This window comes from Hypanus sabinus, chromosome 23, assembly GCF_030144855.1.
Source record: "Hypanus sabinus isolate sHypSab1 chromosome 23, sHypSab1.hap1, whole genome shotgun sequence".
NCBI lineage: Eukaryota > Metazoa > Chordata > Chondrichthyes > Myliobatiformes > Dasyatidae > Hypanus > Hypanus sabinus.
The window spans coordinates 56,802,105-56,823,629 of record NC_082728.1 but is presented as its reverse complement, the minus strand read 5'-3'; the positions used below and the strand labels follow the sequence as shown (position 1 = coordinate 56,823,629).

The 21,525-nt window shown below is 53.0% G+C and overlaps 1 protein-coding gene across 1 annotated transcript in view; it reads left to right on the top strand.

Moving 5' to 3' along the window:
* pkd1b (polycystic kidney disease 1b) overlaps positions 1-21,525 on the top strand; it is a 472,814-nt gene that overhangs the window by 161,723 nt on the left and 289,566 nt on the right. The window lies entirely within an intron of this gene.

The following is a 21,525-nucleotide window of genomic DNA, read 5'->3' as shown; positions in this document are numbered from 1 at the left end:
AAACTGCATTATTGGTTCCAGACAGATAATCCACCTGGGCTGTGTTCTCCTTACTAATGGTAGCATGTTCACATGGTAGCATTGTAATCTCGTCAGATTAACTGTTTATCTTAGCTGTGTTAATAAACTTACTGCTCCTTCATAAATTCCCCTTCAGTTACTGTATTATAAAACAGACAACCTAACCTTCTGATCAATCCATCTTCCGCATATCTAATTCTCACATTGAGAGTTTATTTTCTGATCAACTGTTTGAAACGCCAGAGGATCATTCCACAATGCTCTGGACCATCCCATTCCACAATACTCTGCACCACCCCATGTCCCATTCCACAATACTCTGCCCCATCCCATTGCACAATACTCTGCCCCATCCCATTCCACAATACTCTGCCCCATCCCATTCCACAATACTCTGCCCCATCCCATTCTGCAATACTCTGCATCGTCCCATTCCACAATATTCTGCTCCATCCCATTCCGCAATACTCTGCATCGTCCCATTGCACAATACTCTGCCCCATCCCATTCCGCAATACTCTACATCGTCCCATTCCACAATATTCTGCCCCACCAAACCCATTGCACAATACTCTGCCCCGTCCCATTGAACAGTACTCTGCCCCGTCCCATTGCACAGTAATCTGCCCCATCCCATTACACAATACTCTGCATCATCCCATTGCACAATACTCTGCACCACCCCATTGCACAGTACTCTGCCCCGTCCCATTGCACAATACTCTGCCCCGTCCCATTCCACAATACTCTGCCCCATCCCATTCCGCAATACTCTGCATCATCCCATTCCACAATATTCTGCCCCACCAACCCCAATGCACAATACTCTGCCCCATCCTATTGCACAATACTCTGCACCGTCCCATTGCACAATGCCGTGCCCCATGCCATTGCACAATACTCTGCACCACCCCATTGCACAATACTCTGCTCCACCCCATTCCACAATACTCTGCCCTGCCCCATTCCACAATACTCTGCACCACCCCATGTCCCATTCCACAATACTCTGCCCCATCCCATTGCACAATACTCTGCCCCATCCCATTCCACAATACTCTGCCCCATCCCGTTCCACAATACTCTGCCCCATCCCATTCCGCAATACTCTGCATCGTCCCATTGCACAATACTCTGCCCCATCCCATTCCGCAATACTCTACATCATCCCATTCCACAATATTCTGCCCCACCAAACCCATTGCACAATACTCTGCCCCGTCCCATTGCACAGTAATCTGCCCCGTCCCATTGCACAGTAATCTGCCCCGTCCCATTGCACAATATCCTGCCCCGTCTCATTCCACAATACTCTGCCCCATCCCATTCCGCAATACTCTGCATCATCCCATTCCACAATATTCTGCCCCACCAACCCCAATGCACAATACTCTGCCCCATCCTATTGCACAATACTCTGCCCCGTCCCATTGCACAATGCCGTGCTCCATGCCATTGCACAATACCATGCCCCGTCCCATTGCACAATACTCTGCACCACCCCATTGCACAATACTCTGCCCCACCCCATTCCACAATACTCTGCTCCACCCCATTCCACAATACTCTGCCCCGTCCCATTGCACTATACTCTGCCCCATCCCATTGCACAATACTCTGCCCCGTCCCATTCCACCATACTCTGCCCCGTCCCATTCCACAATACACTGCACCACCCCATTCCACAATACTCTGCACCACCCCATTCCACAATACACTGCCCCGTCCCATTCCACAATACACGGCACCACCCCATTCTACAATACTCTGCCCCGTCCCATTGCACAATGCTCTGCCACGTCCCATTCCACAATACTCTGCCCCGACCCATTGCACAATACTGTGCTCCGTCCCATTACACAATACTATGCCACATCCCATTGCACAATACTGTGCCCCGTCCCATTGCACAATACTGTGCCCCTTCCCATTGCACAATACCATGCCCCGTCCCATTGCACAATACTCTGCACCACCCCATTGCACAATACTCTGCCCCGTCCCATTCCACAATACTCTGCTCCACCCCATTCCACAATACTCTGCCCCGTCCCATTGCACTATACTCTGCCCCGTCCCATTGCACAATACTCTGCCCTGCCCCATTCCACAATACTCTGTACCACCCCATGTCCCATTCCACAATACTCTGCCCCATCCCATTGCACAATACACTGCCCCATCCCATTCCACAATACTCTGCCCCATCCCATTCCACAATATTCTGCCCCATCCCATTCTGCAATACTCTGCATCATCCCATTGCACAATTCTCTGCCCCATCCCATTCCGCAATACTCTACATCGTCCCATTGCACAGTAATCTGCCCCATGCCATTGCACAATACCATGCCCCGTCCCATTGCACAATACTCTGCACCACCCCATTGCACAATACTCTGCCCCACCCCATTCCACAATACTCTGCTCCACCCCATTCCACAATACTCTGCCCCGTCCCATTGCACTATACTCTGCCCCGTCCCATTGCACAATACTCTGCCCCGTCCCATTCCACCATACTCTGCCCCATCCCATTCCACCATACTCTGCACCGTCCCATTCCACAATACACTGCACCACCCCATTCCACAATACTCTGCACCACCCCATTCCACAATACACTGCCCCGTCCCATTCCACAATACTCTGCACCACCCCATTCCACAATACTCTGCCCCGTCCCATTCCACAATAATCTGCATCACCCCATTCCACAATACTCTGCCCCGTCCAATCCCGCAATACTCTGCATCGTCCCATTCCACAATACTCTGCACCACCCCATTCCACAATATACTGCATCATCACATTCCACAATACCCTGCCCCATCCCATTCCACAATACACGGCACCACCCCATTCCACAATACACTGCATCCTCCCATTCCACAATACCCTGCCACGTCCCATTCCACAATACTCTGCCCCGTCCCATTGCACAATACTGTGCCTCGTCCCATTGCACAATACTCTGCATCATCCCATTCCACAATACCCTGTCCCATCCCATTCCACAATACACGGCACCACCCCATTCTACAATACTCTGCCCCATCCCATTGCACAATACTGTGCCCCGTCCCATTGCACAACACTGTGCCCTGTCACATTGCACAATACTGTGCCCCGTCCCATAGCACAATACTCTGCATCATTCCATTCCACAATACTCTGCATCATTCCATTGCACAATACTGCCCCGTCCCATTGAACAATACTCTGCCCCATCCCATTCCACCATACACTGCCCCGTCCCATTCCACAATACATGGCACCACCCCATTCTACAATACTCTGCACCGTACCATTGCACAATACTGTGCCCCTTCCCATTGCACAATACTGTGCCCCTTCCCATTACACAATACTGTGCCCCGTCCCATTGCACAAGACTCTGCACCACCCGATTCCACAATACTCTGCACCACCCCATTCCACAATACTCTGCACCATCCCATTCCACAATACTCGGCCCCGTCCCATTGCACAAAACTCGGCCCCGTCCCATTGCACAATACTCTGCCCCGTCCCATTGCACAATACTGTGCCCCGTCCCATTGCACAATACTCTGGATCATCCCATTCCACAATACTCTGCATCATCACATTGCACAATACTCTGCCCCACCCCATTCCACCATACTCTCCCCATCCCATTCCACAATACTCTGCCCTGTCCCATTGCACAAAACTCTGCCCCGTCCCATTCCACAATACTCTGCCCCGTCCCATTCCACAATACCCTGCCCCGTCCCATTCCACAATACATGGCACCACCCCATTCTACAATACTCTGCACCGTACCATTGCACAATACTCTGCCCCGTCCCATTGCACAATACTCTGCCCCGTCCCATTGCACGATACAGTGCCCCGTCCCATTACACAATACTGTGCCCCGTCCCATTGCACAATACTGTGCCCCTTCCCATTGCACAATACTCTGCATCATCCCATTGCACAATACTCTGCCCCATCCCATTGCACAATAATCTGCCCCATCCCATTCCACCATACTCTGCCTCGTCCCATTCCACAATACACTGCACCACACCATTCCACAATACTCTGCACCACCCCATTCCACAATACTCTGCTCCGTCCCATTCCACAATAATCTGCATCACCCCATTCCACAATACTCTGCCCCGTCCCATCCCGCAATACTCTGCATCGTCCCATTCCACAATACTCTGCATCGTCCCATTCCACAATACTCTGCACCACCCCATTCCACAATACACTGCATCATCCCATTCCACAATACCCTGCCCCGTCCCATTCCACAATACTCTGCATCACCCCATTCCACAATACTCTGCATCACCCCATTCCACATTACGCTGCACCACCCCATTCCACAATGCTCTGCTCCACCCCATTCAACAATAGTCTGCCCCGTCCCATTGCACAATACTCTGCCCCGTTCCATTGCACAAGACTCTGCACCACCCCATTGCACATTACTCTGCACCACCCCATTGCACAATACTCTGCCCCACCCCATTCAACAATAGTCTGCCCCGTCCCATTGCACAATACTCTGCCCCGTTCCATTGCACAAGACTCTGCACCACCCCATTGCACAATAATCTGCACCACCCCATTGCACATTACTCTGCCCCACCCCATTGCACAGTACTCTGCCCCACCCCATTGCACAATACTCTGCCCCGTCCCATTGCACAATACTCTGCCCCGTCCCATTCCACAATACTCTGCAGCATCCCATTCCACAATACTCTGCCCCACCCTGTTCCACAATACTCTGCCCCACCGCATTCCATAATACTCTGCTCCACCCCATTCCACAATAGTCTGCCCCGTCCCATTGCACAATACTCTGCCCCGTCCCATTGCACAATACTCTGCCCCACCAGATTGCACAGTTTTCTGCTCCACCTCATTCCACAATAGTCTGCCCCGTCCCATCCCGCAATACTCTGCATCGTCCCATTCCACCATACTCTGCACCACCCCATTCCACAATACACTGCCCCGTCCCAGTCCACAATACCCTGCCCCGTCCCATTCCACAATACACGGCACCACCCCATTCTAAAATACTGTGCCCCGTCCCATTGCACAATACTGTGCCCCGTCACATTGCACAATACTGTACCCCGTCACATTGCACAATACTGTGCCCCATCCCATTGCACAGTACTGTGCCCCGTCCCATTGCACAATACTCTGCCCCGTCCCATTCCACAATACTCTGCCCCGTCCCATTCCACAATACTCTGCACCACCCCATTCCACAATACTCTGCATCATCCCATTGCACAATACTCTGCATCATCCCATTGCACAATACTCTGCCCCACCCCATTCCCCAATACACTGCCCCACCCCCTTCCGCATTACACTGCCCCGTCCCATTGCACAATACTCTACCCCGTCCCATTGCACAATACTCTGCCCCATCCCATTCCACCATACTCTGCCTTGTCCCATTCCACAATACACTGCACCACCCCATTCCACAATACTCTGCACCACCCCATTCCACAATACTCTGCCCCGTCCCATTCCACAATACTCTGCAACACCCCATTCCACAACACTCTGCCCCGTCCCATCCCGCAATACTCTGCACCGTCCCATTCCACAATACTCTGCACTGTCCCATTCCACAATACACTGCATTATCCCATTCCACAATACCCTGCCCCGTCCCATTCCACAATACACGGCACCACCCCATTCCACAATACTCTGCCCCGTCCCATTGCACAATACTGTGCCTCGTCCCATTGCACAATACTCTGCATCATCCCATTCAACAATACACGGCACCACCCCATTCTACAATACTCTGCCCCATCTCATTGCACAATACTCTGCCCCGTCCCATTTCACAAGACTCTGCACCACCCCATTGCACAAGACTCTGCACCACCCCATTGCACATTACTCTGCCCCACCCCATTGCACAATACTCTGCCCCACCCCATTGCACAGTACTCTGCCCCACCCCATTGCACAATACTCTGCCCCGTCCCATTGCACAATACTCTGCCCCACCAGATTGCACAATTTTCTGCTCCACCCCATTCCACAATAGTCTGCCCCGTCCCATCCCGCAATACTCTGCATCGTCCCATTCCACCATACTCTGCACCACCCCATTCCACAATACACTGCCCCGTCCCATTCCACAATACCCTGCCCCGTCCCATTCCACAATACACGGCACCACCCCATTCTACAATACTGTGCCCCGTCCCATTGCACAATACTGTGCCCCGTCACATTGCACTATACTCTGCCCCGTCCCATTGCACAATACTCTGCCCCGTCCCATTCCACCATACTCTGCCCCGTCCCATTCCACCATACTCTGCCCCGTCCCATTCCACAATACACTGCCCCGTCCCATTCCACAATACTGTGCCCCGTCCCATTACACAATACTGTGCCCCGTCCCATTGCACAATACTGTGCCCAGTCCCATTGCACAAAACTGTGCCCCTTCCCATTGCACAATACTGTGCCCCTTCCCATTGCACAATACTCTGCATCATCCCATTCCACAATACTCTGCATCATCCCATTCCACAATACTCGGCATCATCCCATTCCACAATACTCTGCGCCGTCCCACTGCACAATACTCTGCCCCATCCCATTCCACCATACTCTGCCTCGTCCCATTCCACAATACACTGCACCACACCATTCCACAATACTCTGCACCACCCCATTCCACAATACTCTGCCCCGTCCCATTCCACAATAATCTGCATCACCCCATTCCACAATACTCTGCCCCGTCCCATCCCGCAATACTCTGCATCGTCCCATTCCACAATACTCTGCACCACCCCATTCCACAATACACTGCATCATCCCATTCCACAATTCCCTGCCCCGTCCCATTCCACAATACACGGCACCACCCCATTCCACAATAATCTGCACCACCCCATTCCACAATACACTGCATCATCCCATTCCACAATTCCCTGCCCCGTCCCATTCCACAATAATCTGCACCACCCCATTCCACAATACACTGCATCATCCCATTCCACAATTCCCTGCCACGTCCCATTCCACAATACTCTGCCCCGTCCCATTGCACAATACTGTGCCTCGTCCCATTGCACAATACTCTGCATCGTCCCATTCCACAATACCCTGTCACGTCCCATTCCACAATACACGGCACCACGCCATTCTACAATACTCTGCCCCATCTCATTGTACAATACTCTGCCCCGACCCATTGCACAATACTGTGCTTCGTCCCATTGCACAATACTGTGCCCCGTCACCATTGCACAGAACTCTGCCCCGTCCCATTGCACAATACTCTGCCCCGTCCCATTGCACAATACTCTGCCCCGTCCCATTCCACAATACTCTGCAGCATCCCATTCCACAATACTCTGCACCACCCCGTTCCACAATACTCTGCCCCACCGCATTCCACAATACTCTGCTCCACCCCATTCCACAATAGTCTGCCCCGTCCCATTGCACAATAATCTGCATCACCCCATTCCACAATACTCTGCCCCGTCCCATCCCGCAATACTCTGCATCGTCCCATTCCACAATACTCTGCACGACCCCATTCCACAATACTCTGCATCATCCCATTCCACAATTCCCTGCCCCGTCCCATTCCACAATAAACGGCACCACCCCATTCCACAATACACTGCAACATCCCATTCCACAATACCCTGCCACGTCCCATTCCACAATACTCTGCCCCGTCCCATTGCACAATACTGTGCCTCGTCCCATTGCACAATACTCTGCATCATCCCATTCCACAATACACGGCACCACCCCATTCTACAACACTCTGCCCCGTCACATTGCACAATACTGTGCCCCGTCACCATTGCACAGTACTCTGCCACGTCCCATTGCACAATACTCTGCCCCGTTCCATTGCACAATACTCTGCCCCGTCCCATTCCACAATACTCTGCATCATCCAATTCCACAATACTCTGCATCATCCCATTGCACAATACTCTGCCCCGTCCCATTGCACAATACTCTGCCCCATCCCATTCCACCATACACTGCCCCGTCCCATTCCAGAATACACTGCACCACCCCATTCCACAATACTCTGCCCCGTCCCATTCCACAATACTCTGCCCCGTCCCATTCCACAATACTCTGCACCACCCCATTCCACGATAGACTGCATCATCCCATTCCACAATACTCTGCCCCGTCACATTCCACAATACTCTGCCCCGTCCCATTCCACAATACTCTGCACCACCCCATTCCACAATACACGGCACCACCCCATTCTACAATACTCTGCACCGTCCCATTGCACAATACTCTGCCCCGTCCCATTGCACAATACTCTGCCCCGTCCCATTTCACAAGACTCTGCACCACCACATTGCACAAGACTCTGCACCACCCCATTGCACATTACTCTGCCCCACCCCATTGCACAATACTCTGCCCCACCCCATTGCACAGTACTCTGCCCCACCCCATTGCACAATACTCAGCCCCGTCCCATTGCACAGTTTTCTGCTCCACCCCATCCCGCAATAGTCTGCCCCGTCCCATCCCGCAATACACTGCCCCGTCCCATTCCACAATACCCTGCCCCGTCCCATTCCACAATACCCTGCCCCGTCCCATTGCACAATACTGTGCCCCGTCCCATTGCACAATACTGTGCCCCGTCCCATTGCACAATACTCTGCCCCATCCCATTCCACAATACTCTGCATCATCCCATTCCACAATACTCTGCCCCACCCCATTGCACAATACTCTGCCCCGTCCCATTGCACAATACTGTGCCCCGTCACATTGCACAATACTGTGCCCCGTCACATTGCACAATACTGTGCCCCGTCCCATTGCACAGTACTGTGCCCCGTCCCATTGCACAATACTCTGCCCCGTCCCATTCCACAATACTCTGCCCTGTCCCATTCCACAATACTCTGCATCATCCCATTGCACAATACTCTGCATCATCCCATTGCACAATAGTCTGCCCCACCCCATTCCCCAATACACTGCCCCACCCCCTTCCGCATTACACTGCCCCGTCCCATTCCACAATACTCTACCCCGTCCCATTGCACAATACTCTGCCCCATCCCATTCCACCATACTCTGCCTTGTCCCATTCCACAATACACTGCACCACCCCATTCCACAATACTCTGCCCCGACCCATTGCACAATACTGTGCTTCGTCCCATTGCACAATACTGTGCCCCGTCACATTGCACAATACTGTGCCCCGTCACCATTGCACAGTACTCTGCCACGTCCCATTGCACAATACTCTGCCCCGTTCCATTGCACAATACTCTGCCCCGTCCCATTCCACAATACTCTGCATCATCCAATTCCACAATACTCTGCATCATCCCATTGCACAATACTCTGCCCCGTCCCATTGCACAATACTCTGCCCCATCCCATTCCACCATACACTGCCCCGTCCCATTCCAGAATACACTGCACCACCCCATTCCACAATACTCTGCCCCGTCCCATTCCACAATACTCTGCCCCGTCCCATTCCACAATACTCTGCACCACCCCATTCCACGATAGACTGCATCATCCCATTCCACAATACTCTGCCCCGTCACATTCCACAATACTCTGCCCCGTCCCATTCCACAATACTCTGCACCACCCCATTCCACAATACACGGCACCACCCCATTCTACAATACTCTGCACCGTCCCATTGCACAATACTCTGCCCCGTCCCATTGCACAATACTCTGCCCCGTCCCATTTCACAAGACTCTGCACCACCACATTGCACAAGACTCTGCACCACCCCATTGCACATTACTCTGCCCCACCCCATTGCACAATACTCTGCCCCACCCCATTGCACAGTACTCTGCCCCACCCCATTGCACAATACTCAGCCCCGTCCCATTGCACAGTTTTCTGCTCCACCCCATCCCGCAATAGTCTGCCCCGTCCCATCCCGCAATACACTGCCCCGTCCCATTCCACAATACCCTGCCCCGTCCCATTCCACAATACCCTGCCCCGTCCCATTGCACAATACTGTGCCCCGTCCCATTGCACAATACTGTGCCCCGTCCCATTGCACAATACTCTGCCCCGTCCCATTCCACAATACTCTGCATCGTCCCATTCCACAATACTCTGCCCCACCCCATTGCACAATACTCTGCCCCGTCCCATTGCACAATACTGTGCCCCGTCACATTGCACAATACTGTGCCCCGTCACATTGCACAGTACTGTGCCCCGTCCCATTGCACAGTACTGTGCCCCGTCCCATTGCACAATACTCTGCCCCGTCCCATTCCACAATACTCTGCCCTGTCCCATTCCACAATACTCTGCATCATCCCATTGCACAATACTCTGCATCATCCCATTGCACAATAGTCTGCCCCACCCCATTCCCCAATACACTGCCCCACCCCCTTCCGCATTACACTGCCCCGTCCCATTCCACAATACTCTACCCCGTCCCATTGCACAATACTCTGCCCCATCCCATTCCACCATACTCTGCCTTGTCCCATTCCACAATACACTGCACCACCCCATTCCACAATACTCTGCCCCGACCCATTGCAGAATACAGTGCTTCGTCCCATTGCACAATACTGTGCCCCGTCACATTGCACAATACTGTGCCCCGTCACCATTGCACAGAACTCTGCCCCGTCCCATTGCACAATACTCTGCCCCGTCCCATTGCACAATACTCTGCCCCGTCCCATTCCACAATACTCTGCAGCATCCCATTCCACAATACTCTGCCCCACCCCGTTCCACAATACTCTGCCCCACCGCATTCCACAATACTCTGCTCCACCCCATTCCACAATAGTCTGCCCCGTCCCATTGCACAATACTCTGCCCCGTCCCATTGCACAATACTCTGCCCCGTCCCATTTCACAAGACTCTGCTCCACCCCATTGCACAAGACTCTGCCCCACCCCATTGCACATTACTCTGCCCCACCCCATTGCACAATACTCTGCCCCACCCCATTGCACAGTACTCTGCCCCACCCCATTGCACAATATTCTGCCCCGTCCCATTGCACAATACTCTGTCCCACCAGATTGCACAGTTTTCTGCTCCACCTCATTCCACAATAGTCTGCCCCGTCCCATCCCGCAATACTCTGCATCGTCCCATTCCACCATACTCTGCACCACCCCATTCCACAATACACTGCCCCGTCCCAGTCCACAATACCCTGCCCCGTCCCATTCCACAATACACGGCACCACCCCATTCTAAAATACTGTGCCCCGTCCCATTGCACAATACTGTGCCCCGTCACATTGCACAATACTGTGCCCCGTCACATTGCACAATACTGTGCCCCGTCCCATTGCACAGTACTGTGCCCCGTCCCATTGCACAATACTCTGCCCCGTCCCATTGCACAATACTCTGCCCCGTCCCATTCCACAATACTCTGCACCACCCCATTGCACAGTACTCTGACCCACCCCATTGCACAATACTCTGCCCGTCCCATTGCACAATACTCTGCCCCACCAGATTGCACAATTTTCTGCTCCACCCCATTCCACAATAGTCTGCCCCGTCCCATCCCGCAATACTCTGCATCGTCCCATTCCACCATACTCTGCACCACCCCATTCCACAATACACTGCCCCGTCCCATTCCACAATACCCTGCCCCGTCCCATTCCACAATACACGGCACCACCCCATTCTACAATACTGTGCCCCGTCCCATTGCACAATACTGTGCCCCGTCACATTGCACTATACTCTGCCCCGTCCCATTGCACAATACTCTTCCCCGTCCCATTCCACCATACTCTGCCCCGTCCCATTCCACCATACTCTGCCCCGTCCCATTCCACAATACACTGCCCCGTCCCATTCCACAATACTGTGCCCCGTCCCATTACACAATACTGTGCCCCGTCCCATTGCACAATACTGTGCCCAGTCCCATTGCACAAAACTGTGCCCCTTCCCATTGCACAATACTGTGCCCCTTCCCATTGCACAATACTCTGCATCATCCCATTCCACAATACTCTGCATCATCCCATTCCACAATACTCGGCATCATCCCATTCCACAATACTCTGCGCCGTCCCACTGCACAATACTCTGCCCCATCCCATTCCACCATACTCTGCCTCGTCCCATTCCACAATACACTGCACCACACCATTCCACAATACTCTGCACCACCCCATTCCACAATACTCTGCCCCGTCCCATTCCACAATAATCTGCATCACCCCATTCCACAATACTCTGCCCCGTCCCATCCCGCAATACTCTGCATCGTCCCATTCCACAATACTCTGCACCACCCCATTCCACAATACACTGCATCATCCCATTCCACAATTCCCTGCCCCGTCCCATTCCACAATACACGGCACCACCCCATTCCACAATACACGGCACCACCCCATTCCACAATAATCTGCACCACCCCATTCCACAATACACTGCAACATCCCATTCCACAATACCCTGCCACGTCCCATTCCACAATACTCTGCCCCGTCCCATTGCACAATACTGTGCCTCGTCCCATTGCGCAATACTCTGCATCATCCCATTCCACAATACCCTGTCACGTCCCATTCCACAATACACGGCACCACCCCATTCTACAATACTCTGCCCCATCTCATTGTACAATACTCTGCCCCGACCCATTGCACAATACTGTGCTTCGTCCCATTGCACAATACTGTGCCCCGTCACCATTGCACAGAACTCTGCCCCGTCCCATTGCACAATACTCTGCCCCGTCCCATTGCACTATACTCTGCCCCGTCCCATTCCACAATACTCTGCAGCATCCCATTCCACGATAGACTGCATCATCCCATTCCACAATACTCTGCCCCGTCACATTCCACAATACTCTGCCCCGTCCCATTCCACAATACTCTGCACCACCCCATTCCACAATACACGGCACCACCCCATTCTACAATACTCTGCACCGTCCCATTGCACAATACTCTGCCCCGTCCCATTGCACAATACTCTGCCCCGTCCCATTTCACAAGACTCTGCACCACCACATTGCACAAGACTCTGCACCACCCCATTGCACATTACTCTGCCCCACCCCATTGCACAATACTCTGCCCCACCCCATTGCACAGTACTCTGCCCCACCCCATTGCACAATACTCAGCCCCGTCCCATTGCACAGTTTTCTGCTCCACCCCATCCCGCAATAGTCTGCCCCGTCCCATCCCGCAATACACTGCCCCGTCCCATTCCACAATACCCTGCCCCGTCCCATTGCACAATACTGTGCCCCGTCCCATTGCACAATACTGTGCCCCGTCCCTTTGCACAATACTCTGCCCCGTCCCATTCCACAATACTCTGCCCCGACCCATTCCCCAATACTCTGCACCACCCCATTCCACAATACTCTGCATCATCCCATTCCACAATACTCTGCATCATCCCATTGCACAATACTCTACCCCACCCCTTCCCCAATACACTGCCCCACCCCCTTCCGCATTACACTGCCCCGTCCCATTGCACAATACTCTACCCCGTCCCATTGCACAATACTCTGCCCCGTCCCATTCCACCATACTCTGCCTCGTCCCATTCCACAATGCACTGCACCACCCCATTCCACAATACTCTGCACCACCCCATTCCACAATACTCTGCCCCGTCCCATTCTACAATACTCTGCATCACCCCATTCCACAATACTCTGCCCCGTCCCATCCCGCAATACTCTGCACCGTCCCATTCCACAATACTCTGCACCGTCCCATTCCACAATACCCTGCCCCGTCCCATTCCACAATACACGGCACCACCTCATTCTACAATACTCTGCCCCATCCCATTGCACAGTACTCTGCCCCGTCCCATTGCACAATACTCTGCCCCGTCCCATTGCACAATACTCTGCCCCGTCCCATTCCACAATACTCTGCAGCATCCCATTCCACAATACTCTGCACCACCCCGTTCCACAATACTCTGCCCCACCGCATTCCAGAATACTCTGCTCCACCCCATTCCACAATAGTCTGCCCCGTCCCATTGCACAATACTCTGCCCCGTCCCATTTCACAAGACTCTGCACCACCCCATTGCACAAGACTCTGCACCACCCCATTGCACATTACTCTGCCCCACCCCATTGCACAATACTCTGCATCATCCCATTCCACAATACTCTGCATCATCCCATTGCACAATACTCTGCCCCACCCCATTCCCCAATACACTGACGCACACCCTTCCGCATTACACTGCCCCGTCCCATTCCACAATACTCTACCCCGTCCCATTGCACAATACTCTGCCCCATCCCATTCCACCATACTCTGCCTCGTCCCATTCCACAATAAACTGCACCACCCCATTCCACAATACTCTGCACCACCCTATTCCACAATACTCTGCCCCGTCCCATTCCACAATACTCTGCATCACCCCATTCCACAATACTCTGCCCCGTCCCATCCCGCAATACTCTGCACCGTCCCATTCCACAATACTCTGCACCGTCCCATTCCACAATACACTGCATTATCTCATTCCACAATACCCTGCCCCGTCCCATTCCACAATACACGGCACCACCCCATTCTACAATACTCTGCCCCATCCCATTGCACAATACTCTGCCCCGTCCCATTCCATAATACTCTGCCCCGACCCATTGCACAAGACTGTGCCCCTTCCCATTGCACAATACTCTCCATCATCCCATTCCACAATACTCTGCATCATCCCATTCCACAATACTCGGCATCATCCGATTGCAGAATACTCTGCCCCGTCCCATTGCACAATACTCTGCCCCATCCCATTCCACCATACTCTTCCTCGTCCCATTCCACAATACACTGCAGCACACCATTCCACAATACTCTGCACCACCCCATTCCACAATACTCTGCCCCGTCCCATTCCACAATAATCTGCATCACCCCATTCCACAATACTCTGCCCCGTCCCATCCCGCAATACTCTGCATCGTCCCATGCCACAATACTCTGTACCACCCCATTGCACAATACTCTGCCCCATCTCATTGCACAATACTCTGCCCCGACCCATTGCACAATACTGTGCTTCGTCCCATTGCACAATACTGTGCCCCGTCACATTGCACAATACTGTGCCCCGTCACCATTGCACAGTACTCTGCCACGTCCCATTGCACAATACTCTGCCCCGTCCCATTGCACAATACTCTGCAGCATCCCATTCCACAATACTCTGCCCCACCCCGTTCCACAATACTCTGCCCCACCGCATTCCACAATACTCTGCTCCACCCCATTCCACAATAGTCTGCCACGTCCCATTGCACAATACTCTGCCCCGTCCCATTGCACAATACTCTGCCCCGTCCCATTTCACAATACCCTGCCCCGTCCCATTCCACAATACACGGCACCACCCCATTCTACAATACTGTGCCCCGTCCCATTACACAATACTGTGCCCCGTCCCATTGCACAATACTGTGCCCCGTCCCATTGCACAAAACTGTGCCCCTTCCCATTGCACAATACTGTGCCCCTTCCCATTGCACAATACTCTGCATCATCCCATTCCACAATACTCTGCATCATCCCATTCCACAATACTCGGCATCATCCCATTGCACAATACTCTGCCCCGTCCCATTGCACAATACTCTGCCCCATTCCATTCCACCATACTCTGCCTCGTCCCATTCCACAATACACTGCACCACCCCATTGCACAGTACTCTGCCCCGTCCCATTGCACAGTATCCTGCCCCGTCTCATTCCACAATACTCTGCATCATCCCATTCCACAATATTCTGCCCCACCAACCCCAATGCACAATACTCTGCCCCATCCTATTGCACAATACTCTGCCCCGTCCCATTGCACAATGCCGTGCCCCATGCCATTGCACAATACCATGCCCCGTCCCATTGCACAATACTCTGCACCACCCCATTGCACAATACTCTGCCCCACCCCATTCCACAATACTCTGCTCCACCCCATTCCACAATACTCTGCCCCGTCCCATTGCACTATACTCTGCCCCATCCCATTGCACAATACTCTGCCCTGTCCCATTCCACCATACTCTGCCTCGTCCCATTCCACAATAAACTGCACCACCCCATTCCACAATACTCTGCACCACCCTATTCCACAATACTCTGCCCCGTCCCATTCCACAATACTCTGCATCACCCCATTCCACAATACTCTGCACCGTCCCATCCCGCAATACTCTGCACCGTCCCATTCCACAATACTCTGCACCGTCCCATTCCACTATACACTGCATTATCCCATTCCACAATACCCTGCCCCGTCCCATTCCACAATACACGGCACCACCCCATTCTACAATACTCTGCCCCATCCCATTGCACAATACTCTGCCCCGTCCCATTCCATAATACTCTGCCCCGACACATTGCACAAGACTGTGCCCCTTCCCATTGCACAATACTCTGCATCATCCCATTCCACAATACTCTGCATCATCCCATTCCACAATACTCGGCATCATCCGATTGCACAATACTCTGCCCCGTCCCATTGCACAATACTCTGCCCCATCCCATTCCACCATACTCTGCCTCGTCCCATTCCACAATACTCTGTACCACCCCATTCCACAATACACTGCAACATCCCATTCCACAATACCCTGCCACGTCCCATTCCACAATACTCTGCCCCGTCCCATTGCACAATACTGTGCCTCGTCCCATTGCACAATACTCTGCATCATCCCATTCCAGAATACATGGCACCACCCCATTCTACAATACTCTGCCCCATCTCATTGCACAATACTCTGCCCCGACCCATTGCACAATACTGTGCTTCGTCCCATTGCACAATACTGTGCCCCGTCACATTGCACAATACTGTGCCCCGTCACCATTGCACAATACTCTGCCACGTCCCATTGCACAATACTCTGCCCCGTCCCATTGCACAATACTCTGCAGCATCCCATTCCACAATACTCTGCCCCACCCCGTTCCACAATACTCTGCCCCACCGCATTCCACAATACTCTGCTCCACCCCATTCCACAATAGTCTGCCCCGTCCCATTGCACAATACTCTGCCCCGTCCCATTGCACAATACTCTGCCCCGTCCCATTTCACAATACTCTGCACCGTCCCATTCCACAATACTCTGCACCACCCCATTCCACAATACACTGCCCCGTCCCATTCCACAATACCCTGCCCCGTCCCATTCCACAATACACGGCACCACCCCATTCTACAATACTGTGCCCCGTCCCATTGCACAATACTGTGCCCCGTCACATTGCACTATACTCTGCCCCATCCCATTGCACAATACTCTGCCCCGTCCCATTCCACCATACTCTGCCCCGTCCCATTCCACCATACTCTGCCCCGTCCCATTCCACAATACATTGCCCCGTCCCATTCCACAATACTGTGCCCCGTCCCATTACACAATACTGTGCCCCGTCCCATTGCACAATACTGTGCCCCGTCCCATTGCACAAAACTGTGCCCCTTCCCATTGCACAATACTGTGCCCCTTCCCATTGCGCAATACTCTGCCCCATCCCATTCCACCATACTCTGCCTCGTCCCATTCCACAATAAACTGCACCACCCCATTCCACAATACTCTGCACCACCCTATTCCACAATACTCTGCCCCGTCCCATTCCACAATACTCTGCATCACCCCATTCCACAATACTCTGCCCCGTCCCATCCCGCAATACTCTGCACCGTCCCATTCCACAATACTCTGCACCGTCCCATTCCACAATACACTGCATTATCCCATTCCACAATACCCTGCCCCGTCCCATTCCACAATACACGGCACCACCCCATTCTACAATACTCTGCCCCATCCCATTGCACAATACTCTGCCCCGTCCCATTCCATAATACTCTGCCCCGACCCATTGCACAAGACTGTGCCACTTCCCATTGCACAATACTCTGCATCATCCCATTCCACAAGACTCTGCATCATCCCATTCCACAATACTCGGCATCATCCGATTGCACAATACTCTGCCCCGTCCCATTGCACAATACTCTGCCCCGTCCCATTCCAGCATACTCTGCCTCGTCCCATTCCACAATACACTGCACCACACCATTCCACAATACTCTGCACCACCCCATTCCACAATACTCTGCCCCGTCCCATTCCACAATAATCTGCATCATCCCATTCCACAATACTCTGCGCCGTCCCATCCTGCAATACTGTGCATCGTCCCATTCCACAATACTCTGTACCACCCCATTCCACAATACACTGCAACATCCCATTCCACAATACCCTGCCACGTCCCATTCCACAATACTCTGCCCCGTCCCATTGCACAATACTGTGCCTCGTCCCATTGCACAATACTCTGCATCATCCCATTCCAGAATACACGGCACCACCCCATTCTACAATACTCTGCCCCGACCCATTGCACAATACTGTGCTTCGTCCCAGTGCACAATACTGTGCCCCGTCACATTGCACAATACTGTGCCCCGCCACCATTGCACAGTACTCTGCCACGTCCCATTGCACAATACTCTGCCCCGTCCCATTCCACAATACACGGCACCACCCCATTCTACAATACTGTGCCCCGTCCCATTGCACAATACCCTGTCCCATCCCATGCCACAATACACGGCACCACCCCATTCTACAATACTCTGCCCCATCCCATTGCACAATACTCTGCCCCATCCCATTGCACAATACTGTGCCCCGACCCATTGCACAATACTGTGCCCCTTCCCATTGCACAATACTGTGCCCCTTCCCATTGCACAATACTCTGCCCCGTCCCATTCCACAATACTCTGCATCATCCCATTCCACAATACTCTGAACCACCCCATTCCACAATACTCTGCATCATCCCATTGCACAATACTCTGCCCCGTCCCATTGCACAATACTCTGCCACGTCCCATTGCACAATACACTGCACCGTCCCATTCCACCATACACTGCACCGTCCCATTCCACAATACACTGCACCACCCCATTCCACAATACTCTGCACCACCCCATTCCACAATACTCTGCACCACCCCATTCCACAATACTCTGCCCCGTCCCATTGCACAATACTGTGCCCCGTCCCATTGCACAATACTGTGCCCCGTCCCATTACACAAAACTGTGCCCCGTCCCATTGCACAATACTCTGCATCATCCCATTGCACAATACTCTGCCCCGTCCCAATGCACAATACTCTGCCCCGTCCCATTCCACCATACTCTGCCCCGTCCCATTCCACAATACTCTGCACCACCCCATTCCACAATACACTGCATCATCCCATTCCACTATACCCTGTCCCGTCCCATTCCACAATACACGGCACCACCCCATTCTACAATACTCTGCCCCATCCCATTGCACAATACTCTGCCCCGTCCCATTCCATAATACTCTGCCCCGACCCATTGCACAAGACTGTGCCCCGTCTCATTGCACAATACTGTGCCCCGTCCGATTGCACAATACTCTGCCCCACCCCATTCCGCAATAAACTGCCCCACCCCATTCCGCAATACACTGCCCCACCCCATTCCGCAATACTCTGAATCACCCCATTCCACATTACTCTGCACCACCCCATTCCACAAATACTCTGCACCACCCCATTCCACAATAGTCTGCCCCGTCCCATTGCACAATACTCTGCTCCACCCCATTCCGCAATAAACTGCCCCACCCCATTCCGCAATACACGGCACCACCCCATTCCGCATTACTCTGCCCCACCCCATTCCACAAATACTCTGCCCCACCCCATTCCACAATAGTCTGCCCCGTCCCATTGCACAATACTCTGCCCCGTCCCATTGCACAATACTCTGCCCCGTCTCATTTCACAAGACTCTGCCCCCTCCCATTGCACAAGACTCTGCACCACCCCATTGCACTATACTCTGCCCCACCCCATTGCACAGTACTCTGCCCCACCCCATTGCACAATACTCTGCCCCGTCCCATTGCACAATACTCTGCCCCGTTCCATTGCACAAGACTCTGCACCACCCCATTGCACATTACTCTGCCCCACCCCATTGCGCAATACTCTGCACCACCCCATTGCACAGTACTCTGCCCCACCCCATTGCACAATACTCTGCCCCACCACATTGCACAGTTTTCTGCTCCACCCCATTCCACAATAGTCTACCCCGTCCCATCCCGCAATACTCTGCATCGTCCCATTCCACAATACTCTGCATCATCCCATTCCACAATATTCTGCCCCACCAACCCCAATGCACAATACTCTGCCCCGTCCCATTGCACAATGAAGTGCCCCATGCCATTGCACAATACCGTGACCCGTCCCATTGCACAATACTCTGCACCACCCCATTGCACAATACTCTGCACCACCCCATTGCACAATACTCTGCCCCACCCCATTCCACAATACTCTGCTCCACCCCATTGCACACTACTCTGCCCCGTCCCATTGCACTATACTCTGCCCCGTCCCATTGCACAATGCCGTGCCCCATGCCATTGCACAATACCGTGACCCGTCCCATTGCACAATACTCTGCACCACCCCATTGCACAATACTCTGCACCACCCCATTGCACAATACTCTGCCCCACCCCATTCCACAATACTCTGCTCCACCCCATTCCACACTACTTTGCCCCGTCCCATAGCACTATACTCTGCCCCGTCCCATTGCACAATACTCTGCACCACCCCATTCCACAATACTCTGCACCACCCCATTCCACAATACACTGCCCCGTCCCATTCCACAATACACGGCACCACCCCATTCTACAATACTCTGCCCCGTCCCATTGCACAATACTCTGCCACGTCCCATTCCACAACACTCTGCTCCGACCCATTGCACAATACTCTGCCCCATCCCATTGCACAATACTGTGCCCCGTCCCATTGCACAATACTGTGCCCCTTCCCATTGCAGAATACTGTGCCCCTTCCCATTGCACAATACTCTGTATCATCCCATTCCACAATACTCTGCATCATCCCATTCCACAATACTCTGCCCCGTCCCATTGCACAATACTCTGCCCCGTCCCATTGCACAATACTCTGCCTCGTCCCATTCCACCATACTCTGCCTCGTCCCATTCCACAATACTCTGCACCACCCCATTCCATAATACTCTGCCCCGTCCCATTCCACAATAATCTGCCCCGTCTCATTCCATAATACTCTGCCCCGACCCATTACATAATACTTTGCCCCGTCCCATTGCACAATACTTTGCCCCGTCTCATTCCATAATACTCTGCCCCGACCCATTGCACAATACTGTGCCCCGTCCCATTGCACAATACTGTGCCCCATCCAATTCCACAATACTCTGCCCCATCCCATTCCACAATACACTGCACCACCCCATTCCACAATACTCTGCACCACCCCATTCCACAATACTCTGCCCCGTCCCATTGCACAATACTGTGCCCCGTCCCATTGC